This window comes from Macaca mulatta, chromosome 6 (assembly GCF_049350105.2).
Source record: "Macaca mulatta isolate MMU2019108-1 chromosome 6, T2T-MMU8v2.0, whole genome shotgun sequence".
In the NCBI taxonomy this organism is placed as follows: Eukaryota; Metazoa; Chordata; class Mammalia; order Primates; family Cercopithecidae; genus Macaca; species Macaca mulatta.
In genome coordinates, this window is record NC_133411.1 from 38,741,342 (window position 1) to 38,767,822 (window position 26,481).

The 26,481-nt window shown below is 36.7% G+C and overlaps 1 protein-coding gene and 1 non-coding gene across 6 annotated transcripts in view; one reads left to right on the top strand and one right to left on the bottom strand.

Moving 5' to 3' along the window:
- Positions 1-26,481, top strand: part of WDR70 (WD repeat domain 70) — a 389,981-nt gene that overhangs the window by 243,371 nt on the left and 120,129 nt on the right. The gene's annotated exons all lie outside the window — the stretch shown is intronic.
- On the bottom strand, positions 9,974-10,077 carry LOC114679226 (U6 spliceosomal RNA). The gene has a single exon (XR_003730886.1). It is a non-coding gene; the product is annotated as a U6 spliceosomal RNA (small nuclear RNA).

Genomic DNA, 26,481 nt, shown 5'->3' on the forward strand with positions numbered 1-26,481 from the left:
TGTCTTTATTTAAATGGGATCCTGTAATTTTACCTACATGAAATATGTGCTTTTCAAAAAATGTTGGTTTTTTGGTTTATTATTATTTTATTCTATACCACTCCTCTTCTCTGTCATTGTCCCATTCTCTATCCCTTAATGCTTGTAAATTACCTGATCGGTATCCTTTTGTGGTTTTCTCCATATCTGTATATCTGTATCTCTTCACATCTGGAACATTTCAACTGGTATTTTTGAGGAACTGTCACCTCACTGAGAATAAGACAAAAGAAATTTAAACCTATAAGTAGTTTGTAAAAAATTCAGGGAATGATCTGTGAGGTAATTTATGACCAGGTGCTGCTTTGTATAATGCCCATCATGTAGAAGAGTTAGGGACGGCAGAGGTCAGGTGGGGAGTCATAGGGCCTCTGAAAGGTGCACAGTTTGGATGAGCAACAGGATTAATGGGGGTTACAGAGTAATAATGTTCATTGTTTACTAAACAAAGCAGAAATAGTGAGCTATTCTGCATATAAAAATGACACTAAAGGATCTTTTGAGATTCTTACTTCCCAAAACAGTCTTGAATCTTCTCTTTAGAATCACCAGCAAGCTAATTTGATATAATGAAAGAAAAGTAAAGCAGAATAAAGATAATGTTTTGTGGGAGAGGTGGCACTTGAGTCCCTGGATGCCCTCAAGTTAAAGTCTCTTAGAAGTCACTCCTCACTGTTGGACCCCATCTGCTGTGCCTTACATTAACAATAATTTTCACAATTAAAAATTTAGTAGTTTTTTTTTTTTGTTAAATTTTCGTAATGCAGCTTTGAACATTCTTCTCTCATACCTCAAGTAAACTAATTTAAGACAAATTCTCATACTGTTTGTTAACTACTTTCTGTAGCGATACGTTTTTAATGGCTGGTAATTGCGTCTTTTTGTTGCTTTTGGGATATTCTTATGAAGCTGTCATAACCACTAAAAATGAAAGCAGTATTTACTTTTTTTTTTTTTTTTTTTTGAGACGGAGTCTCACTCTGTCACCCAGGCTGGAGTGCAGTGGCCAGATCTCAGCTCACTGCAAGCTCCGCCTCCCGGGGTCATGCCATTCTCCTGCCTCAGCCTCCCGAGTAGCTGCGACCATAGGTGCCCACCACCACACCCGGCTAGTTTTTTGTATTTTTTAGTAGAGACGGGGTTTCACTGTGTTAGCCAGGATGGTCTTGATCTTCTGACCTCGTGATCCGCCCGTCTAGCAGTATTTACTTTTATGGAGGTTCTCTATGTTTGTGTATTAAGCCAGATTATTAGCAAGAAGGAAGAATTTTATGACAGCGTGCTCTTAATATTTTCTTTATATTTTCATTATTACCTATTAGAGCAATCTAAACTCCCTAAACTGAGTGTTAAGCTGTTGGTATTCAAGATTTTGGAGATTAAAAAAAAATGCATTGAAATATTTTTAGCATATAATGCTTCCAGTCTTGTTTGTGATAAAGTTGTCATCTGTTGCATAATTTTAAAGTCATATGACTTTGATTTGGAAAACATTTTATTACATAGTTATTCATTATTTACTGCCATCTGCAACTGTGAAGATGCTTGAAGAACTCATTTCATTTCAAAATTTTCATTTGAGAATATTTTGATTTCAGCCTTTTTTTCAAAAAAAAACTTCTTTGACATACCGTTTTAGCTATGAATCTTGGGAATGATGTATGGAGAGCTTTTTAAATTCTGATTGTTCTATAGTTGATAAGTATCCTTTATTTCCCTGATAGTGATATCATCAAAGACTTGTATAAGTTAAACATGACCTCGAATGGCTAAGACTGTGCTTGCAGCCCAGATTAATGACCTCATCTCGATGTCTTCTCCTTTCTTTCTGCAAAGACTAATCATTTAACAATAATTCACAACTTTTACCTAATAATAGGTTTTCAAGTTAAAGTAGCACAGTATTCACTATAAGGAGAGAGAGAGTAGTTGTAGGGGAAAAAAACACTGTATTTTATTTTTTAAACAATTTTTTTAATACCGAATGATTTAGAGAATGTTTCTGGTATCTTCTTTTGAGAAAAAAGATCATCTATCTCTGTGTGAAATATAAAGAGCAATGCTAGAAATTCAAAGTTTTGTCCCTTCAATAGACCTAATGCTGGGAATCTAGAAGAATATCTATGTATATATTGACAGCTAAATGTCTACTGCATAGTTCTATAGCACATTTTATAGATGACACCTGATATATACAATTACATTATATTTTACTTCAGATTTCGTGTCTGTGAGTCCTGACTTTCCTAAGCTCCTGTTCTTCTCATTTTCTTTATTTACAAAATGAGGGCATGATCCCCCCATGTCATGTTATTTTGAGGATTATATTAGGTAATATATGTAAAACATTCAGATAGGACATGCACATAACAGGTTCTTAATAACTGCTGGTCTTCCTCTTTTTTCTTTTTAACTCCTAGGCTACTTACTACAGTTTTTATAGAATGGTAAAGTTAGACCTAAAGATACTATTTAACTCTGGCTGTGAACATCTTACGAATCCAAGTTTGACGGATTTCTTGGTGACTAAAGGTTTGGTTTAGGAAGATAAAGAGTGTAGGTGCTTTGCTCCAACCACTCATTCATTGTATGCAAATATAACTACCATCAATAAGTAACAATGCTGTGGACCCACGTTTTAGTTATGCCTGAGTAGATACATGAATTATAATGACCTTTTTACAAATATTCGACAGAACACGTATGACATATTAACTATTCTATAGTGCTTTCACATGCCTATTTTTCAGTGGTTACATTTCCAAAAAAGTATATCATTGATTCAGAACACAAAAATAACCATCAAAACTGCAAATTACTTGCAGGCACTAAACTTAAATTCAAATTTTTCAATTATTTTCATAGAGTTATATAAAGTTTTAATAATGCTCTTGTAAATAATGCTCTTATAAAATGCTCCTGTAAATGCTTTTGTCACACATGCTGTTAGAAGCAACATTTACTAAATGAAAAAATACTGGCTTTTGAAAAAGTTAGGGTAAAAGGTTTTTGAAAAATATGGATGATTATTATCCTTATTTTTTAAGACTATGAATATATAATAATTTAAGACTTCCAGTTAAAACATGGCAGGTTAAACACATTTGTTCAACCATGCTTCCTCCTGAAACCTCACTAAAGTGACAGGAAAGGCCCGTTTTAAAGCATAAACCCGAATGGATGAAGAGAATTGGAGAGGAGATGATAGCAGAAAAGAGATATCAAGATTCATTTGTAAGCTGTAAGCCAGATGCATAAATGGTATGTGACTTAACCACCTAGAGAAAGCTGAAACCTTAGCCGTGATTGGAGAAGCCTGTAAAAGGCAAACCGATTTGTCTTATAATTCCCTCTGCGCTGTGCAGCCAAATCACTGCTCTCCTTTTACCATCACATCAAGTGGGCCTAATGAAGAGACCCTATATTCCAGGCAAAGAAAATCTTCATGTAGAGTTGTTTGTCCTCTCCTTCTCCCCCTTTGTTGTTGTTATTGTTGTTTTTGTTGTTATTATTATTATTGTACTTACTGAGTACTTACTGTGAGCCAGGCAATATTTTAAGCACTTGTAATATTTTATTTAATCCACACAGCAACTCTGTGATATAAATGCTGTCATTATCGTTTTACTGATTCAAACAAACAAACAAACAAACAAACCCAGAAACAGAGAAATTGACTTGCCTACTAAAAACTACAGTTAGTATGTGGTATAACTGAGGTTCAATCCCAGGCAGTCTGGCTTAAGAGTCTGTATTAAGGGTCAGAAAAACTAAGGCCATGTACCAAATCTAGCCCACTACCTGTTTTTGTATGGCAAGCTAAGAATGGTTTTTACATTTTTAGATGGTTATATTATTTTTCTATGGCTGCTGCAACAAACTACCACAAATTTAGTGGCTAAAATAACAGAAATGTATTATCTTACAATTCTATAGGCTGAAGTCTCATTGGACTAAAATCAAGGTGTTAGCAGGACATTGTTCCTTTCAGGAGGCTCCAGGGAGAATGTTTCCTTGCTTTTCCAGTTTCTAGAGGCCACCCTTATATCTTGGCTCCTGGCACGCTTCCTTCATCATCAAGGCCAGCAACGTTGTTGAGTCCTTCTTACGTCATAACACTGCGACCTTCTGTTCTCCTTTCCTCTGCCACTTTTTAAAGACCCTTGTGATTACATCTTGCCTACTCAGATAATCTAGGATAATCTCCCTATTTTAAGGTCAGCTGATTAGCAACATTAAATCAGTCTGAAACCTTAATTTCCCTTTGCCACATAAGGTAATATATTAACAGGTTCCAGGGACTCAAATGTGGAAATCTTTGGGAGTGTTACTCAGCCTATCATAATGGATTCAGAAAATCAAAATAAAAATATTTTGTGACACATGAAAATTACATGAAATTCAAATTTCAATGTCCATACATTTTATTGTAACAGCCTTGCTCATTCATTTGTATATTATCTGTGACTGCTTTTGTATCATATTAGCAGAGTTGAGTAGCTGCAACAGAGGATATGATCCTCAAAGCCAAAGATACTTACTAGGTGGTCCCTTACAGAAAAAGAATTTGACCCCTAACGTAGAGTTTCTAATTTGGCTTTTAGTGCTTTTCTCTTCCGTAATTAATGGTAGACATGGGATCACCAGACATTTGGGGAAATCCTCTAACATGAAATACAGAAACTTATACTAAACAGAATAAGTAAGTCAGAGGAGAGAGAGATAATGTAGAAAACTGAAGAAATTTTCAAGGAAAAAACCCCTATAATTGATATTCTCAGAGAGGAAATAGAGACTAGTACAACCAAGAAACTAAAGCAGATTGCTACCAAAAAATCTGAATGTTAAGAGATTAAGGAAGATCTCTTGCAAAATAAATATTTGATTGGAGTATAAGGGAAGGAATCCCTAGGAATATTAAAATCTCCTGGAGAGTATATATAAATATAGTTGAGGAAACCTAGAAAGTAGAATAAAAGACAGTGATAGAAAGAAGATAGGAAACTTGCAGTGTCAATTCAGGGTCTAGTATTTGACTAGAAAGTTCTAATGAAAATACAGGAGAGGAAGGATGGAATTAGGTAAGAAAGAGTTACTAAAAATAAAGAGGTCTCAGAACTGAAAAACATGACTTTCCAGAGAGGAAGGACTCATCTGGAAAGAATGAAAAAGACGCACACCAAGCCATGCGTCATGAAATTTCAGGACACCAGGAATATAGAGAAGATTTTACTCACAGGGAATACAATAGGAAACACGTGACACAAGAATAATAGGACCATGTAATTTGGGATGTTGGTAAGACAGTTGCTTAAATGTAAGACCTTAGATTCTGTATTAGTGCAAAGGGATGTTGTCTTTCTCATTTTTCTGTTGAGGTGATGAAATATTTTAAGTTCAGTAATATTACTTTCAGTGACTGCTCACCAAATCTTCTTAACTCTGTCCTAAGCATTATTCATTCCAGACATACGTTCAGCTACATGTGGAACAACTCACCAGGATTATATGCCAGAACTTAAGCTCAATATACCCAAAACACAACCTGTTTCTTTTAGAACTCATTCTTTCTTTTGACTTTGCTATTTTTATTATTTTTCCATTTAGAACTTCAGAATATTCTTTACCTCCTGTAACCAGTTGTCAGTCTTATCAGTTCTGTGTTTTAGTGTTTCTCACATCCACTCCCTCAATTTCATCTCTCACTTTCATTCTACTTCATACCTTCATCATCTTTAACTTGTGATGCTGGATATCCTCACCTGTCTCTGTCTGTGTTCTGATAAACCTAGCCCTGGTTTAAATCACGTTAAACGCAATACTTACTACTTCAGTACTTGTCATATGCTGAATAAAGTTCAAATTTTCTCAGACTGACACTTCCAGCCTTTCAGTTTATACTTTTTTCCACCCTTTGAGTATTTTTCATAACTTTCCCCATAAATCAAAACACTTGTTTTTTTGTTTGTTTGTTTTTTTTTTTTTAACACAGGGTCTCACTCACCCAGGCTGGAGTGCAGTAGTGCAATCTTGGCTTACTGCAGCCTCTACCTCCCAGATTCAAGTGATTCTCCCACCTCAGCCTGCAGAGTAGCTGGGACTACAGTCGCTCTCCACCATGCCCAGCTAATTTTTGTAGAGATGGGTTTTCGCCATGTTGACCAGGCTGGTCTCAAACTCCTGACCTCAAGTGATCTACCCACCTCAGCTTCCCAAAGCGCTGAGATTACAGATGGGAGCCACTGCACCCAGCCTAAATAAAAAAACTTTTTACTCAGACTAGATTATACTTTGTTCCCTTATGATTACTGTCTGATTTACTGCCTTGTTGCCTTCTCCTATACTAAACACTCCATCCTATATGCCTCTCCCACAAGCCCCCCGCTGCTGGTAGAAATAGCCACCATCCACTATCCAACATCCATTGAAGAAGGCCCAATCACATGCCATTCCCTCTATGATGCTCTGTTAGGGACTAGAAGATTACATATCTAGGGATATTAACCCTGAAAATATTTTGTTTTATTTTTAGTTTGCCTGGTTGTTTATTTTGTTTCTCTTTAAGATTAATATGGCCAGGGACTTTTTGTCTTATTTGCTGTTTCTCTGTGTCCAAGATGAGCATGACATATTAATAAATATTTGTTGAATAAATGAGTGAATGCTATCAGAGCATTATAGGTTTTATGTTAAATGGGTTTGGTTTTCAATTGCTTTATTGTTGTTTTTAAATTTTAAATTATTGTTCCTTAAACTTACTATCAAATAAGTGCATTGTATAAGTTGTTTGTTTGCTTTAGCCGTCAGATGTAGGCTATAAATAGATAGGCTAAATACTACCTATTTGCATCAGTAGTATTTTTAGCCTGTTGTTTTCCAATAATTAGATTTTAAAGCATATAGTTTTAACAATAAGCGATACTTACTGAACACTTACTTTGTTCCAGGGACCGTTTCAAGTGCTTTGTATATGTTTTAATTCGTTTAACCCTCAGAACAATATTGTGAATTAAGTACTACCATTAACTACGTATTTTAGGTGAGAAAACTGAAGTACAGCAGTGAAGGGTTTAACAGCTCACCCAAGGTCATGCATCTAGTAAGTTTTGGAGCCAGGAACTCTGACTCTAGTATATGCGCTCCAAAATTTCACTGCTATATGGTTCAAAAATAAATGACCCTGTTGGGAATATTCTAAAACAAGATTGTGGTGATGGTTGTACAACTCTGTAAATTAACTAAAAATCATTCAGTTGCACACTTAAAATGGGTGAATTTTATGGTCTTAAATTATAATTTGATAAAGATGTTTAAAAAGTGGGTGATCTATATTCTTATTAAAATGGATTATAATTTTTTTCAATATTTCATGTACAGTGGAACTTTTAGTCCTGAGTTCTCTTGCCACTGGAATATGGGAATGGGTGAAGTAGGCAATCTGTGCCTTGCCTAAGTTGGCTAAGGACACAAAAGTTTATATGTCACTGTTACGAGCTCTTTGGGGGTGAGAATTTTTTCTTCCTTACCTTTGGATCTGTTGGTATGTAAACCATGCGTAGCAGGGACTTGATAAGTATTTGTTGAATTAAATCTCAAGAGCTTTATTTACCTGCACTGTAGATACTTAAATTGTATCCTCAGAAATCCTGGCTTTCATAGTCTAATTTTAAAATATAGACCTTGTGCAGTATACTTAAAAGGTAAAACATATACACTGCCTAGATGCATAGATATTAACATATAGAAGGGAAAAATGTAACTGATGAAAACATTATGTATAAAACTTTGTAGATTAATCTGATTACATATTGATCAAAGTTGCTTGAGAAAGCCAGAAGAAAAATTGAATTAACATAAGTATTTACTTATAAAGATTTTTAAAAGTCTTCTGAAAACATTGGAGCTCACAGATAAAGTTGGAAGAATTAAAATTTTTTGCTAAACATGGCAGAATAGAAAACATATGAATATTTATGGATGTGTATTGATATTTAGGACAGAAAAAATGGAAATCATTCATGAACCAAAAACTTCAGTTTAAAATATATCCATAAGAGATGCTGTTATAGAGTCAAATGTGTAAATATAAGCAAGCAGTTAATATAATCTTATATTTTCATTATATTGAATAAACAGATTCAAGAGAAGGATGTAATTTCACTTTGTCACTATTTAGTGACGTGAATGTAGTCAAAATATAAAGGTCAAAATTAAAAAAAAATTATTTAAAAAAATTTATTTAAAAAAGTAAGATTTTATTTGTTTGTTTGTTTGTTTGTTTTGAGACTGAGTCCTGCTGTGTTGCCCAGGCTGGAGTGTAGTGACTTAATTTCGGCTCACTGCAACCTCCGCCTCTGGGGTTCAAGTGATTCTCCTGCCTCAGCCTCCCAAGGAGCTGGGATTACCAGGTGCCCACCACCAAGCCTGGCTAATTTTCATAGTTTTAGTAGAGATGGGGTTTCATCATGTTGGCCAGGCTGGTCTCGAACTCCTGACCTCAAGTGATCCACCAGCTTCAGCCTTCACATAGGGAAAAGTGAAGGAGGAAGTGGGAAAAGGTTGAGGTGGGTGGATATATCAGATCAAATAGGGCTGTTTTGGCTATGTAGAGTTTGGATACTCTTCTGAGGGTAATGAGAAGCCATTACATGGATGTTAGGAGAGGATTGGCATTATTCAAGTTACATTTTTAAAAGAATCATTCTGGCTGTTCTGCATGGAGAATAACTACAGGGAGAGAATGGTGGAAGCAGGGTGACAGATGAGGGGCTATTTTAGGCATAAAGGTAAATTCCTGGACAAGGGTTTTAGTGGTGAAGGTAATGTTTGGATTCTGAAGATTTTTTGAAGCCAGAGCTAGCAAATGGATAATGTAGGCTCATTTTTTACAGTGTTTTAAATTATGCCTTTAAAAAAAAAGAGCTGGGCAATAGATAATTTAATTTGGAAAATGATTTCATAAAACACATTTGCTCATTCCTTGTCATGGTGCCTTATTCTTTAATGGTTAATGGGCTCTTTGAGAGTGAAGAATTTGGGTTGCATGAAATAGGGGAAGAATGTTTTGAATTTGTGTTATTCTAACTAATTTTGATCAGTTAATTTTATTTTTATTATTATCTGGTATCATTTGGCAATGTGGAGTAAATGCTCCCTAATTCTTAAACAAACAAACACAAACAAAAAACAAAAAAACTTTTGGCATGTTACAAAGCACAATTAGTCCTCTATGGTTATCTAGATAGGGCTATGTCATCTAAAATGGTCAGACTCTCTGCAGGATGACCATAGTCTCTAAAAAGCCTATATAAGGGATGCTTCTCTCTAGTAGAGATATTTCCTGAGCCATGTTTCTCAGCATCAGGACAGCTATGATTTATTTTGCAAGCAGACAAGGCCAAACATTACTGTTTTAACTATTATAAACAAAATAGTAAATGTTAAATGTTCACTTAATAGAGCCACTAGTAGGGCTTTTTATATACACAAAGTAAAGTCTGAGCCAAAAATGTGAAACAGTTCTCTGGTCTGTGTGCATTCTCTTTTAACCTGCTCTTTGATTCATTGCAACTGGAGAAGTGATGCAACCAGTGATGATTTGCACTCCAGAGCTCTTGGTGCTGCAGTGAGTCCTCCTGTTTTGTTTTGTTTTGTTTTGTTTTGTTTTTTCTTCTACTAATTACCCAAGCCATAGTAATTTATCAAATTTCTTAAAACTGTTCAGAAATGTTTATTATAATATGTTAGTTCCAAAATAAAGAGCTTTGCAAGATTCTGTTAAACCTCAACCTTTTAGAATATTTTAAAATATTTACCAGGTTTTGTGTGTGTGTGTGTGTGTGTGTGTGTGTGTGTGTGTGTGTGTGTGTGTGTGTGTGTTTTTAAGCAGAGATTTAAACCGGTAATAGTCCACAAAATGATACAAAACTATCTTAAAAATGTGGAATGCTTCACAAATTTGCATGTCATCCTTGCGCAGGGGCCATGGTAATCTTCTCTGTATCATTCCAATTATAGTATATATGCTGCCGTGAACACAATGTTTACCAGTTTTGTTCTTTATCAGTTTTTATGGCTTTCAGCTTTAGCCTACAAAGTTATGCAAGGATCAAATATTAATTCAGATATAATTTTAAAGTTACTTCCCCAATTTTTTATAGTTAATTACAGAAAGGACTATTCTCATTGAGTGGTGTTTTCACTGAGTAGTCGGTTTTTGTTTGTTTTGTTTTTTTTGCTGCTTTGTTGTTTTTTGCCATCAAGGTTTTAACCTGGGTAGTAAACACTGATGCTGCATTGATGCTCATGGGGCAGGTGGCTAAGGAGCCAATCACTGCATTTGTCAGGTAGTAACCCTGTTTTATTCTGAAAAACAGTTTTTATATGCTTTATATTTGAAAATATAGCAGAAAAGACCTATTATACTTGTCTTATAAAGCTGTATTTTTTTAATCGCAGAAAATTAGCATTTTATATTGTGACTGACTATACACATATCTTTGCACAGACACACAGGCATATATGAAACTGAAAAAGGAGTTAACCATAGCAATTCCTATTGCAGTGTGCACTCCATTTTTTTGTATCCCGATTTGTTCCATATTTAAAGTACTGATCATAACCTATTACATTGATATTAGGACCCACTAATGAGTAAGAATTCAGAATTTGAAAACCACTTCTAAAGCATGCCTCAAATATAATTTGATCTTTTCAGAAGCCTTGTGAGATAGGCAAGGCTAATATTAACCCTTTTCAAACATAGCTAAAGCCTACACTTTGAAAACAGAAGTTGGACTAAAGAATTGAAAACAGAAAAAATGATTTAGGGTGTTGAATGAGCAGAGGTCATCATGAACACAGGGTACACTTGAATGGTGATGGAGAGGAAGAGGGGCTGCAGAGATTTAGGACAGAAAGCAGATGGATATGGAAGATGTTTTATTTGCCTCAGGATTTTTGCCTAAGCCCTTGAAGACATCTGGTATGCCACTAGAAATCACCTGAGGCTAAAATTTACCAGATTGTTGGTATCTTGAAAAGCTACCAAAATTAGTTTGCAAGGCTCTACCCATCAGCTTCTTACAGTCTACCTCTAGACATCTCATCTATACCATTCCAGTCCAATTTCTCGAGGTAAGTCTATTTCCCCAAATTCACTTATTTGCATACTTTTATAATTTTTGTCATATGTATACATCACCACATTGTTTTTTAAATTGTTAGAAATGGATTTATTTATTCCAAATAATTAAAAAATTTGAGATTAACTTTAGACATTAATCATTTAAAGCAAACAATCATTGGTATTTAGTGTATTCACAATGTTGCAACCACCAATTCTCTAGTTTCAAAAGTTTCATCACCCCATAAAAACACCCCATACCTCTTAAGTAATCATTCCTCATTCCCCCATTTAAAAAAGAAACATTCTAACACTATCGAAAATGTAAAAAAGCAATGTGACTCTAAAAAGAGCATAGCAAATTCTGAAAATAAAACAATCATTAGCCAGATACTAGCTAGATACTGTTATCTACCAGTTTTCTGTGTCTTAGATTTTTCTATGTTAAAAAGGGATATAGGCAAAAGTTATGGAGGTATTAAAGACCAATCAATGCTAAATCAAGACTTTCTGCTTGGTCGAACTGAAAGAATTGAAGGAAATTTCAAAAATATACCTTTCTCACTATGAGATTCACTGCTATTTAGTGTCATTTCCTTTAACTAACATCTAAAATTTGTCTTGATACAGCTGAATTCATCCTTTCCTTCACTGTACTATTAAAGGGGTTGCATATTATTCCCAGAGTCCTTTATAACTGAATTCCTGGAATTCAGAGTGTGTGTTCTAAATATTGGTGATTGCAGTTTTCATTATTATCCTCAAACATATAAAATCCGTTATTTACCAAGTAGTAAACTGGACGCTTTCAGAATTTTAAAGAAAAGGTACAGATACTACTTCCAAATAATATAAATCTTTGTTGTGAAAATCAATGTATGCACAGTTAACACTTAGAATATAAAACTGATAATATTAAATAGACAAGTAGATTGTGTTCTAAAAGTTATCTGGTTTAAATTATTTGGAACTTTTATACTGTTTCATAGAGATCAAGTTAATAGCAGCTATTATGAATATTTCAGATTAGCACAATATGGCTTATCTTTTTATGATCTTCAGGTTCTCCAGGGGTGGTTCTGGTATGATAAAAATAGTATTTTGCATCACAAACTTCAGTTTCCTCATCTGAACAATAAACTTAATCTTTACCTAGTTATAAAGTTCAAATAAGATAACCTTTGTGTAAGTACACAGCACAGTCCCTGGTACTTGGTTGAAGGTCAGTTAAGTGTACATTTATTTATTCAGTTATTCATATTCATGGCCGTTTTAAAATTAATTTTTTAATTGACAAGTAATAATTGTACATATCCATGGCATACATAGTGATGACTTCATCCTTTCCGTCACTTCACTTTTATATTGATATATTTGATACATATGATGTATAGTGATCAAATCATGGTAAGTAACATCCATCATCTCAAACATTTATTATTTCTTTGTGTTGGGAATTTTCAATATCCTCATTCCAGCTATTTGAAAGTATATAATATTTATTGTTAACTGTAGTCATTCTGCTGTGGGACAGAACACTAGAACTTATTTCTCCTATCTAGCTCCAATTTTGTGCATCTGTTAACAAATCTCTTCCTAACCCTCCCTTCCCTCTACTCTTTTCAGCCTCTAGTATTCTGTTTTACTTTTTACTTCTATGAGATCAACTATTTTTCTCTCACATGAATGAGAACATGGGGTGTTTAACTTTCTGTTTGCAGCTTATTTCACTTATCTTCCACTTCCATCCATGTTACTGTGAATGGCAGGATTTCATTCTCTTTTATGACCGAATAGTATTCCATAGTGCATCTATATCACATTTTCTTCATCTATTTATTATTGGACACCTAGGTTGATTCTATATCTTGGCTATTGTGATACAGGGCAGCAATAAACATGGGAGTGCAGGTATCTTTTTGACATACTGATTTTCCTTACTTTAGATACTGTAGGGGATAAGGGAGAGCTTTCCCTTGGTTCCCTGATGTTTTGCTGAAAAATCAACTCTCAAAACGCAGATTAATTAGAGAAAAGGCATACAGATTTATTCATTGTATATACACAGAAGACTTTGGAATGAAGATCAAAAGATACAGGGGAAATTATCAAAAGATACAGGGAAAAGGTTCAACAAAGTATGGACAGTCATGTAGAAATATGATTGGACAAAAACGGGTGATCTAATACTAATAGACTGGGGAAACTCAGGAGGGCCGTCTGTCTAGATTCTTTTTGGGTTCTCTGAGTATGCATTCCTTCCTTCCGGGTATGGGACAAGACCCTCTCTAGAACAGGACTGTTACAACCTACAGACAAGCAACATAGGTCAGATAATTCCTTTGTGGTCAGTTTTTCCAATGAAAACCAGAGGTAAGATTGGAGTACTATTTATAGGATTTATGACTAGCTTTGAGGAATAGGGGTTCTGGTTTCTATGATCCACCTTGGGGGCCAGGGATTCTAGTTTCTATGGCTAGCCTCTGGGGAGAATGGGACAGAGAGACAGGAGGGTGGGAGAAAGAGAAAAATGTTTGCTTCAAGGCTGCTTCTGATACTTTCATTTTGGGATATTGTTTTCTGAGCCCCAGAAAATGTATACTTAGTAGGAGCCTTGCTGTATCATCTGGTAGTTCCATTTGTAGTTTTTGAGGAACTGTTCTCCATAATGGTTATACAAATTTGCATTCCCACCAGTAGTGTATGAGTTCCCTTTTCTCCACATCCTTGTCAGCATTTATTATTACTTTTTTCTTTTTGATAATAGTTATTCTAACTGGAATGAGATGTTATCTTTTTATAGTTTTGATTTGCATTTCCCTGATGATTAGTGGTGGTGATATTTTTTCATATACATGTCGACCATATGTATGTCATTTTCTATCTGTTCAGATCATTTGCCCACATTTTTTGTTGTTGTTTTTATTTTTATTGTTTTCTTGAAACGGAGTCTCGCTCTGTCACTTAGGCTGGAGTGCAGTGGTGTGATCTCAGCTCACTACGACCTTCGCCTCCTGGGTTCAAGCAATTCTCCTGCCTCAGCCTCCTGAGTAGTTGGGATTACAGGTGCCCGCCACCATGCCGGGCTAGTTTTTTTTGTATTTTTAGTAGAGATGTGGTTTCACCTTGTTGGCCAGGCTGGTCTCGAACTCCTGACCTCAGGTGATCTGCCTGCCTCAGCCTCCCGAAGTGCTGGAATTACAGGCGTGAGCCACTGTGCCCAGCCTGCCCATATTTTAATTGGATTTGTTTTTATTTGTTGGTTTTTCTGTTGAGTTCTTTGTATATTCTGGATGTTAATCCCCTGTTGGATGAGTAGTTCATTATTCATGTATAAAAATGCTACTGATTTAATTTTGTACCCTACAAATTTACTGAATTCTGTTATCAGTTCTAAGGGTTTTTTTTTGTTTTGTTTTGTTTTGTTTTTTTGGTAGTAAAGTCTTTAGGTTTTTCCATATATTAAGATCATGTCATCTGCAAACAGGGACATTTTGACTTCTCCCTTTCCAATTTGGATGCCTTTTATATATCTGCTGCCTAATTGCTCTGGTTAGGACTTCCATTAGTATATTGAATAAGAGTACTGAGATTGGGCATCTTTGTCTTGTTCCAGTTCTTAGCTGAAAGCTTTTTCTTGTACAGTAAGATGTCAGTTGTGGGTTTGTCATATTTGGCCATTATTATGTTTAGGTACATTCCTATACTTAATTTATTAAGAGTTTTTATCATGAAGGGATGTTGAATTTTATCAAAAGCTATTTCTACATCTTACGGTTTTTGTCCTTCTTTCTGTGGATATGTGTGATGTTTATTGATTTGCATATGTTAAGACATCCTTGCATTCCTGAGATAAACCCCACTTGATTATGATGTATCCTCTTACTGATGTGTTGTTAGAACTCGGCTTGTTAGCATTTTGGTGAGGATTTTTGCAACAGTGTTCATCAGGGATACTGGCTGTAGTTTTCTGCTTGTTGTTGTTGTATCCTTATCTAGTTTTGGTATCAGGGTTATGCTGGCCTTATAGAATGAATTAGGAAGAATTCCCTCCTCTTTTATTTTCTGGGATAGTTTGGAAAAAATTGGTATTAATTCTTCTTTAAAGGTTTGGTAGAATTCAGCAGTAAAGCCATCTGGTCCTGGACTTTTTTGTTATTGGAAGACTTTACTACTGATTCTCTCTCATGACTTGTAATTGGTCTATTCAGATTTTATTTTTCTTCCGGGTTCAGTCTTTATAGATTGTATGTGTCCAGGAATTTATTCATTTCCTCTAAAATTTCAAATTTATTGGCATATTGTTGTTCATAGTACTCTCTAATGATCCTTTGTATTTCTATTGTGTCCATTGTGACATATCCTCTTCTGTTTATGATTTTTTCAAATTTGAGTCTCTTTTTTTTTCTTTCTTTCCAAGTTTCACTAATGGTTTGTTGATTTTGTTTATCTTTTCAAAGAACTAACTTTTTGTTTGATCTTTTGTATTATTTTAGTCTTTTTTTTTTTTTTTTTTGGAGACAGGGTCTCACTCTGTTGTCCAGGCTGGAGTGCGGTGGCTGGATCTTGGCTTATTGTAGTCTCAGCTTCCTGGGCTCAGGTGATCATCCTGCCTCTGCCACTTGAGTAGCTGGGACTACAGGCATGTGCCACCACGCCTGGCTAATTTTTGATTTTTTTGTAGAGATGAAGTTTCACCATGTTACCCAGGTTGGTCTCAAACTTGGGAGCTCAAATGATCCTCCTGCCTTGGCCTCCCAAAGTGCTAGGATTACAGGCATGAGCTACCACGCCAGGCCTCAGTCTCAATTTTGTTTATTTATGCTCTGATACTGTTTTTTTATTTTACTAATTTGGGGTTTGGTTTTTTTTTTTTTTTTTTGGTCTCTTCATTTTCTAGTTCTTTGAGGTGAATTGTTAGTTTTTTTTATTTGAAGTCTTTCTGTTTTTTTGGCATAGGCATTTATTACTATAAACTTGCCTCTTAATACTGCTTTTACTGTGTGCCATAAGCTTTGGTACATTATGTTTCTATTTCCATTTGTTTCAAGAAATTTTAAAATTTAATTCTTAATTTCAAGTTTAACCTATTGGTTGTTTAGAGGCATTTTGTTTAGTTTCCATGTATTTGTATAGTTTTGAATGTTCCTCTTGTTATGTCTAGTTTTATTTCATTGTGGCAAGATAAGATACCTCATATCTCGATTTTTAAAAATTTATTGAGACTTGTTTTGTGTCCTAACATATGGTCAATCCTGGAGAGAGTTCCATGTGCGGCTGAAAAGAATGAAATTGTTAGGTGAAATATTCTATAAATGTCTTTTAGGTCTATGGTACAGTTTGTGTATAAACAAGGTCTCACTCTGTCACCTTGGCTGGAGTGCAGTGGCGTGATCATAGTTCACTGCAGCCTCAAATTCCTGGGCTCAAGCAGTCCTCCTTCCTCAGCCTCCTTAGTAGTTAGGACTATAGGCACATGACACCACAGCCAGCTTATTTTTTATTTTTTGTGGAGACGGGGTTTCACTATGTTGCCCAGGGTTGTCTCAAATTCCTGGCCTCAACTGATCCTCTGCCTTGGCCTCTCAAAGTGTTGGGTTTAGAGGCATAAGCCTCCATTTCTGGCCTGTGGTGCAGTTTAAATTTGTGTTCCTTTGTTGATTTTTCTGCCTACATGACCTGTCCAGTGCTGAGAGTGGGGTGTTGAAGTTTCCCACTATGTATTGAAGTGTTCCCCACTATGTATTGAAGTCCATTTCTCCCTTTAGATCTAATAGTGTTTGCTTTATATATCTGGGTGCTCCTGTGTTGGATGCAAATGTATTTACAGTTGGTATATTCTCTTGCTGAATTGATCTTTTTGTTATTATATAATGTACTTTTTTGTCTCCTGACATAAGCGTAGCTACTCCTGCTCACTTGATTTTCATTTGCATGAAATATCTTTCAGTCTAAGTGTGTATTTACAGCTGAGGTGAGATTCTTGTAGGGAGAATATGTTTGGGTCTTGATTTTTCATTCGTTCAGATAGTGTATATGTTTTAAATGAGGGAATTTAATCCACTTACATTCAAGATTATTGATAGTTGAGGACTTACTCCTTTCATTTTATTGATTTTCTGGTTATTTTGCATATCTTTTGTTCCTTATTCCCTTACTTATTATTTTTATGGTTAGGTGGTTTTCTGTAGTGATAAGGATTGATTATTTTCTCTTCTTCCTTTTGTATCAGCTCTACCAGTGAGTTTTATAGTTATACATGTTTTCATGATGGTAGTTATTATCTTTTCACTTCCAGATGTAAGACTCCCTTGAACATGTCTTATAAGACTGAACTAGTGGTGATAAATTCCTTTAGTTTTTGCTTCTCTATTGGAAGATTTTATTTCTCCTTCATTTCCGGAGGATAGCTTTGTGGAGTATAATACTTTTAGCTAGCAGGGTTTCCCCACCCTCGCTTTCAGTACTTTGAATATATCATCCCATTCTCTCCTGGCCTGTAAGCTTTCTGCTGAGATATCTGTGTTAGCCTAATGGAGATTCCCTTATTTATGACTTGAGTCTTTTCTCTTGAATGCTTTTGGAATTCTTTGTCTTTTACTTACAACAATTTGACTAGGTTGGGCTCCAGAGAGGACCTATTTGGATTGAATCTGTTTGGGTTTCTTTGATCTCCCTGGACCTAAATGCCCATCTCTCTCCCAAGACTTGGGAAATTTTCTGCTATTATTTCATTAAATATGATTTCCTCACCTTTACCCTTCTTTTTTCCTTCTGGAATGCCCACAGTGTGAATATTTGCTTGCTTAATGGTGTCTCATAAATCCTTTAGACTTTCCTTTTCAATTCATTTTTGCTACTGCTTGTGTTATTTCAAAGATCTGTCTTGGAGTTCACACATTTTTTTCTCCATTTGGTATAGTCTGTTGTTGAAGCTCTCAATTATATTTTCCATTTCCTTCATTTAATTCTCAGCTCTAGGATTTCTTTTTAGTTCTTTTTTGTGATAATCTACCTCTGTTAAATTTATTACTTATATCATAAGTTGTTTTCCTGATTTTGTTGAATTGTTTATCTGTATTCTCTTGTATCTCACTCAGTTTCCTTAAGATTATTATTTTGAATTCTTCTTCTGGCATTTCATGTATTTCCTTATGATTGTGGTCTGTTACTGGAGAATTATGTTTTCCTTTGGAAGTGACATGTTTCCTTGCTTTTTCATTGTTCTTGTGTCTCTGTGTTAATTTCTATCAATCTGGTGGACCAGTCGCCTCTTCCAATTTTATTCACTAGGTGTCATAAGGAAAGACTTACTCATATGAATAGATCTTGGGTTGTTGATTTGATGGAGTGCATTGGCTTTGGTTCTAGGTGGACACAGTAGTGTAGTCTTCATAAAATTTCTTCAACTGTAATCCATACTGGGGGCATTTGAGAGTTTCTCAGTGGCCTAGGCTGAGAGAGTTTGTGGTGACAGTAGTGCAGCTTTGCCAGGGTTGGGCTCACTGGACTGTCTCTTAGGTTGGGCATTTGTTCATGCACACAGTGGGTCAAGCAGCTTGGAGTCTGGCTCACTGGGGTTGTGGCCACAGGGATGTTACTCTAGCCAGGAACACAGGCATGCTTGTGGTTGCTTGGCTAGACTAAGGCATGTCTGCTGGGGACGGCTCATAGGACTGTTTCTCAGCCATGTATTTAGGCTCATGGCTGTTTCATCAGTCTGCAATATTTCCACCAGGGGTGGCCTGCAGCATTGTTTCTCAGGCGCTTGTTGAGGATGTAGGGGAGTTGGGCAGGTCATGTCTGGGGAGGGAAGAGGGAACTGTGGGGCTGTTTCCGGATCCCTGAGTGTGGGCACTTAGCCACTCCGCTGGCCCAGGGCTATGTCAGCTGCTTGCAGACTTGTAGGCCTCTCCCACATGGCAGAGGTCATGCAGTGGATGGATTTGTCCTAGGCAGGACTGGTAGGCTTTTAGTCCAATTGGGAGTGTGGCCCCAGGAGTTGGTTACCTGCTGTGTAGGACCATAGTCACAGCCAATCCTGGGCCCATACTCTGTACAGCTGGGGTTGTGGCATTCATATATAATGTATGGACTTGGCATAATGAATATGAAACCCCAGTGCTGGAGAAGTGCAGTGGCTACTGGCTCCGTGAGCAAGGAGCATTCCGGAGGTGCCTCAGGTCACAAGATGGCACTGTGCTGCAGTAGCTTGTCTCACAGGGGAGAGGGTGCACCTTGTGCTCCTAATCTGGAGCAGTGAAACTGCGTGAATTCCCGGCATTTCTCCAAATGGAGCTGAGAGCTTGCAAGGACCATGGGATTCTTCTGTTGTAAGGACTGTAGGCATTTGTGGTGGCAATGGGGGTTGGTGGTGATTTTCTGCTTACCTTTTTCCCATGATGGAAAGTTCCTTCCGACGCCAGGCAGGTCTCATCCAGGTTGGGGAGATGGGGTTATAGAGGCTATGTGCTTCCATGCTGCCCTCCTGTCATTACAGATGCATTTTCACTCCCTTGCTGCACTCCAGCACTCTCCCTTCAACACTCAAATCAAATCTTAGTTGTTTCTTTGTGGCCTTGGTCCTTTTTGGTCTGGGGGGACAAATGCCAGGCGTCTCTAGTTAGCCATCTTGCCAACTTTCATAGTCTTGTTAATATGTTATAGAACGAAATCAACAGAGTTTGCCCAATGAAGGCAGCTAGCTTTATTGTAATTTGACATATAAAGCCTGACCAGATAATTCACCTCCTTCTCACTGCTATTTACCTCATTGTTAGTAACAATAGTGGTGATAACAACAGTAGTGATAGTAGTAATAATAATTATTTTAATAACTGCTAACATTGTCTACCCACTGTGTACCAGGAATTGTTATTAATGCTTTCAAGGTACTTGCTCATTTTAGAGTTATTTGAGATTAGTATTTTTATCCCTATTTTAAGAATGAGTTAACTAAGATTCAGTAATTTACCTAAGGACGTACAGTAAGAGGCAGGTAGGTCTGGGATTTGACTCTAGGCAGTCTGGCTCCAGGGTCTGTACTTTTAACCAACATCTCTAGGGCTTCTCAGTGTGTGGGATCCCATTCATCCAGCCTAAGTGAAGGGCCATCAGCAAGGGAGTGACTCTAGAGGGCTCATTCTCCTCTACAGGTTGTTCCAAATACATGTTCCAGGGAATATATATTATCACAGGCGAAATTGTCTGTTGGAGGATCTGGCTCATATAGAAAAATCCTACTTCTTATCTGTGCTCCCACAGAGTACCAGCAGAGCCGGGTGAGTGGGGAGGAGAGCCAGTAGAGGCAGAGGGGACATACTGCAAAGATAATGTCCTGGTCCCCCTATTACAGTTAATAAGGATCAAAATGGAATACAAGTTGAAGAAGAGAGGTCAGTTTAGACTCAAGTACAGTCGTGTACCACATAACAACATTTCAGTTAATGACAGTCTGTGTATGCAGTGGTGCTCCTGTAAGATTATTATGTAACTGAAAAATTTATATCACTTGGTGATGTCGTAGCCATCTTAACATTACAGCACAATGTGTTACTCATGTGTTTGTGGTGATGCTGGTATAAACAAGCCTATTATGCTGCCACTAGAGCAGATACAGTTATGCATGGTACAAAATACTTGATAATAAATGACTTACTGGTTTATGTATTTACTATACTATACTTTTAATGTATTTTAGAGTCTACTTCTACTTATTTAAAAAAGTAGTTGACTGTAAAACATCCTCAGGTTCTTCAGGAAATATTCCAGAAGAAGGCATTGTTATCATAGGAGGTGACAATTCCATGTCTGTTATTACCTCTGAATACCTTTCAGTGGGACAATATATTATGGTGGAAGACACTCATATTGATGATCCTGACCCTGTGTAGGTCTAGGCTAACATGTGCGTTTGTCTCTTAGTTTTTAACAAAAGAGTTTTAAAAGTTAAAAATTTTTAATAGAAAAACGTTTACAGAATAAGGATATAAAGAAAGAAAATATTTTGTATAGCTATATAATATGTGTTTTATGTGTTATTACAAGAGTCAAAAGTTTTAAAAATTTAAAAGTTTATATACTCAAAAAGTTACAGGGCCGGGCGCGGTGGCTCAAGCCTGTAATCCCAGCACTTTGGGAGGCCGAGACGGGCGGATCACGAGGTCAGGAGATCGAGACCATCCTGGCTAACACAATGAAACCCCGTCTCTACTAAAAATACAAAAAAATTAGCCGGGCGAGGTGGCGGGCGCCTGTAGTCCCAGCTACTCGGGAGGCTGAGGCAGGAGAATGGCGTAAAACCGGGAGGCGGAGCTTGCAGTGAGCCGAGATAGCGCCACTGCACTCCAGCCTGGGCGACAGAGCGAGACTCCGTCTCAAAAAAAAAAAAAAAAAAGTTACAGTACGCTACAGTTAATTTATTATTGAAGAAAGAAAAACACTTTTAATAATTTTAATATAGCCTGAGCTTCCTGTGTTTATAAAGTGTACAATAGTGTACAGTAATGTCCTAGACCTTCACATTCACTAACTACTCAGTCACTCACTCACCTACAGCAACTTCTAGTCCAGCAAGTACCATTCATGGTAAGTGCCCTATACAGGGATACCATTTTTTACTTTTTATACCATGTTTCTACTGTACCTTTTCTGTGTGTACATGTGTTTAGATACACAAATATTGACCATGGTGTTACAGTTGCCTGTAGTAGTCAGTATAGTAATATTCTGTACAGATTTGTAGCCTAGGAGCAATAGGCTATTCCATATACGCCTTACCATCTGTGTTTGTATAAGTACACTCTGTGATGTTCACATAATGAGGAAATCATCTAATGAACACATTTCTCAGAACTTATTCTCATTGTTTAGTGACCCATGGCTGTAATTAGGCAAGGAGTGACTACCAGAGGTTTTTCCCCTTCACTGTATTTCCAAATACTATCTCTTAAATTGACTAGATTAGAAGTACTTCTAAATTTTATATCTGTTTCCCTTAAGGAAAATAACATGTCAAGCCCATATACATTGAGGGAAATAATTTATTCTATACTATATGCGTTATATATTTTATTACTGAGATAGTAAATCAAGATTATAGAAATGGGGTAAAATTAAAACATTTTGCTAAGTTTAAATGGCCATAACTTAAATAGAATTTTTTGTCATTCACTAGGTCTAGTAGCCAGATGACATTTTACTATTTTTATTTTTAAACCTAGGAGGTTTGCCTATAAACCATTTATTAGCAGAGCAAGCTTTCTAAATGCTGTGAGTTAAAACATGTGGAAATACTAGAGATACTTGAATGGAGCTTGAATGTCTTCCCACACATTAAATATGTGTCTCAAAGAGGAAAATATATTTTAGACATTTCACTGACTAGTAGTTTGAAGTTAACAGCAAAATCCATGATAGGTATTATTTTTATATTGATAAATTAAGAATACTTTTGTTAAACAAGATATAGTAAGCCAAAGAAAAAGCATTCCCTACTATATTCCTAAATCTACGTGCTACACAGTACTCATCTTACATAAACCTGAAACATATAGGGCTGTGTGTATGTTCCAGTTTGATAGTGACCACCAGTTTGTGTGGAGTTCCCCATTTATAAAGATAGACTTGGACCAAGTGATTCTATGTTATTCTACAGGAGAGTATTTTTCAATATTTTAAAAACTAGTACATATGGCCGGGCACGGTGGCTCACGCCTGTAATCCCAGCACTTTGGGAGGCCGAAGCGGGAGGATCACGAGGTCAGGAGATAGAGACCATCCTGGCTAACACGGTGAAACCCCATCTCTACTAAAAATATGCAAAATTAGCCAGGCATGGTGGCAGGCACCTGTAGTCCCAGCTACTTGGGAGGCTGAGCCAGGAGAATGGTGTGAACTCAGGAGGCGGAGCTTACAAGTGAGCTGGGATCGCGCCACTGCACTCAGGCCTGGGTGGCAGTGCGAGACTCCATCTCAAAAAAACAAACGAGTACATATTTTGTGTTTCCTAATTATCTAAGAAGACTTTATTAAGCTTTTTTCTGTACTTTGTATGTTACAAAAACAGTGGATAGATTGAATATACTTTTTCAAATTCTTCTCTAACCTTACCTCACACATCTCTAACCTTACCTCTTTTGGTGGCATTGGAGTGGTGTGATATGGAGAGGGAAGTCTGTGATTAGACTTACATTTTTTAGAAATGACTTTGTTCTGTAAGGAAGACAGATTCGAGGAAATAAGGCAGTAGGCAGGAGGTCAGTTCAGAGATACCGGGTGAGTCCAGTCTTAAGTGAGAGATGATGAGAACCTCAACCAAGTACGTGGAGTGAGAATGCAGAACAGAGAATGTACTAAAGTGATATTAGGATATAGGACACATACACAACTTGGTAAATGTTTGTATGTAAGGAATGTAGGACGAGTTGTTTATGAGAATAAGTAATTGGAGAGCCATTCTACCTGTCAAGGTAGGGAGATTTACCCATGGAAGCTGGGGGACAGGGAAGGCTGTAATGAATTGTTTAGGATGTGCTGAGTCACAAAATTCTTAGGTCCATATCCAACTCGGTTGAATAAGTAAACGAATTAATTTACTAATTTTGGGGGCTTGTGTCCATGCCTCTTTCCCTAGATCCTAGTTAAAAAAATGCCCAAATTTTTTTGACTTGAGGCTGGATTTCTGTTTGCAGAACCTCACTGAGGTCTAATTTTTTCCTCCACAGTTCCCTTGTCTTTTCATGCCTTGACCCTGTGCCTCTTTTACCTATATTACTATTTTGCTTAGGACCTCTGGCCCATGTTTAACTAGCTTTCTTCCTGTCTTACTCAACTTTAGATCAAACTTCTTTCTGGATGCATATCCTTAGTGAAATGGTACAGTTATCCTCAGTAGAGATGCATTTCTCAGTATGTGTGTGGACTAATTTTGATAAGGGTTAGGAGAGGACCCTGCACTGTAGTGTAGAAGAAGAGCACTGTACTAACTTTTGTGCCACTGCTGCTTCAAAACTAGCTGTTTAAGGTAAAGTGCTTGACCTCTCCTTGCCTCAGTTTTCTGCTCTGTTAAATGAGTAGATTGGGCTAAAGGACCTCTAAAATTCTACCTCCAGCTGCAAAAATTTTTCTTAAAATTTACATCTGCAGTATTTCACTCTGCAGAATTGGATTTGGTAGAACTGTGGTCACAAAAGAAAATTCCCAATGAATTTTTAAAAACAGATAAATATTTGGTATAGAAGTTAAATGGACAATTGAATCTCAGTGAGAAAAATTTCAGTAAAATTAAACTGAAAAGGAAAAAAATTGCAAATGATTCATTTGTATAGTAAAGATAATTGACAAAGGAATTAAGTTACCCTGATTGAGCTCGCTCTGGAATATATTTTCTCAGTGATTGATACGGTTTGGCTGTGTCCCCACCCAAATCTCATCTTGAATTCTAGTTCACATGATCTCCTTGTGTCATGGGAGGGACCTGGTGGGAGATAATTTAACCATAGGGGTGGTTATCCTCATGCTGTTCTTGTGATAGTGAGTTTTCACGAGATCTGGTGGGTTTATAAGGGGCTTTTCCCCCTCTTCACACTGCACTTCTTGCTGCTGCCATGTAGGAAGGGTGTGTTTGCTGCTGCTTCCGTCTGCCTTGATTGCAAATTTCCTGGGGCCTCCCTAGCCCCCTGGAACTGTAAGTCAATTAAACCTCTTTCCTTTATAAATTACCCAGTCTCTGGTGTGTCTTTATTAGCCGCTCAAGAATGGACTAATACAATGATATTAGTCAAGTTGGGATAATTTGTTTAACAAAACGATGGGGGCATGTCAGAAGGACACAGGAGCTAACTGGAAGGAGCTCCCTATGACTGAATCTAGGGCAAGTCTGTGAACTGTAACCCATAGAATAAGTTAAATATCGTAAATCCATACTAATAGAAATAATTTAATAAGTAGATAGAAACAACTCTTCCTTACAGTATAATTCCAGTTGATAAATGTAGAATGAATAATAGAAAATCACCATGAGGCAGATACAGTAGTAATACTTACTGTAATCAGGAATCATTAATAGATGCTGAAATTAGTTGAGCAAAGCTATGATGAGAAGCAGAATATTTACATAGTTTCAGGGTATTTCCTCACAAGATATTTATCAGCTACAAAGGGAGAATTAGTAACTTTACACTGAAGAAACCTGCCAGATACCACCTTAACAAAGACATTAAAGATAATATCATCTGTAATAATAAGACATATTGACATCATATAAATCTTGATATGATGCATATGAAGGCATAACAACACTTCTGTTAGATTCTTACAAAAATGTGTAGCCTTAACCTAAGAAAAAACACCGGACAAACCCAACTTGAGAGATAGTCTGTAAAATAACTGGCCACTAGTTTTCACATATCAAAATCATGAGCTATCCTAGATTGGAAATGTGATAACTAAATGTAATGTGAGATCCTGTATTTGCTGTGGACTAGAAAAAAAGCACATTAGTAGGAAAACTGGTGAAATTGGAACAAGGTCTGTAGATTAGCTAATAGAATTCTATCAGTGTTACTCTTCTGGTTTTTTTTTTGTGTGTGATAATTATATAATGATCATGGTGGATGTTAACATTAGGGGAAGCTGTGATATGGGACCTCACTGTAATATTTTTAACAACTTTTTGGTATGTCTAAAATTGTTCTAAAATAAAGAATTTTAGGCCGGGCGCGGTAGCTCATGTCTCTAATTCTGGCACTTTGGGAGGCTGAAGCGAGGGATCACTTGAGTTCAGGAGTTCGAGACCAACCTGGCCAACATGGTGAAACCCTTTCTCTACTAAAAATACAAAAATTAGCCAGGCACGGTGGCAGGCACCTGTAATCCCAGCTACTGGGAGGCTGAGGCAGGAGAATAGCTTGAACTTGAGAGGTGAAGGTTGCAGTGAGCCAAGATCACCTGGGCTACAGAGGGAGACACTGTCTCAAAATAAAATAAGATTTTTAAATAGTATTTCATCTTAAACATGTTTTTGAAATACCCTTATTGGTGTCAGCATAACAGGGTTAAGTCAGCTCACATAAGCCCTCCTGTCTCACATACCCACATGCTAACTTGAAAATGCCAAAATTAATAGATTTTGAAAATTTTGAAAGACACAATTTTAGGACATCAAGAAGGTCTGTTTAATAAATGAAGGGGTAAACTTTTGGTCTTTAACATTCCTGAGGATTACTAACAGCTTAAGAACATGCACAGGGAGCATATATATGTATATAAGTGACTCAGCTTTTGAGAGTTACCATCTGGAAGACAATCACATCTCC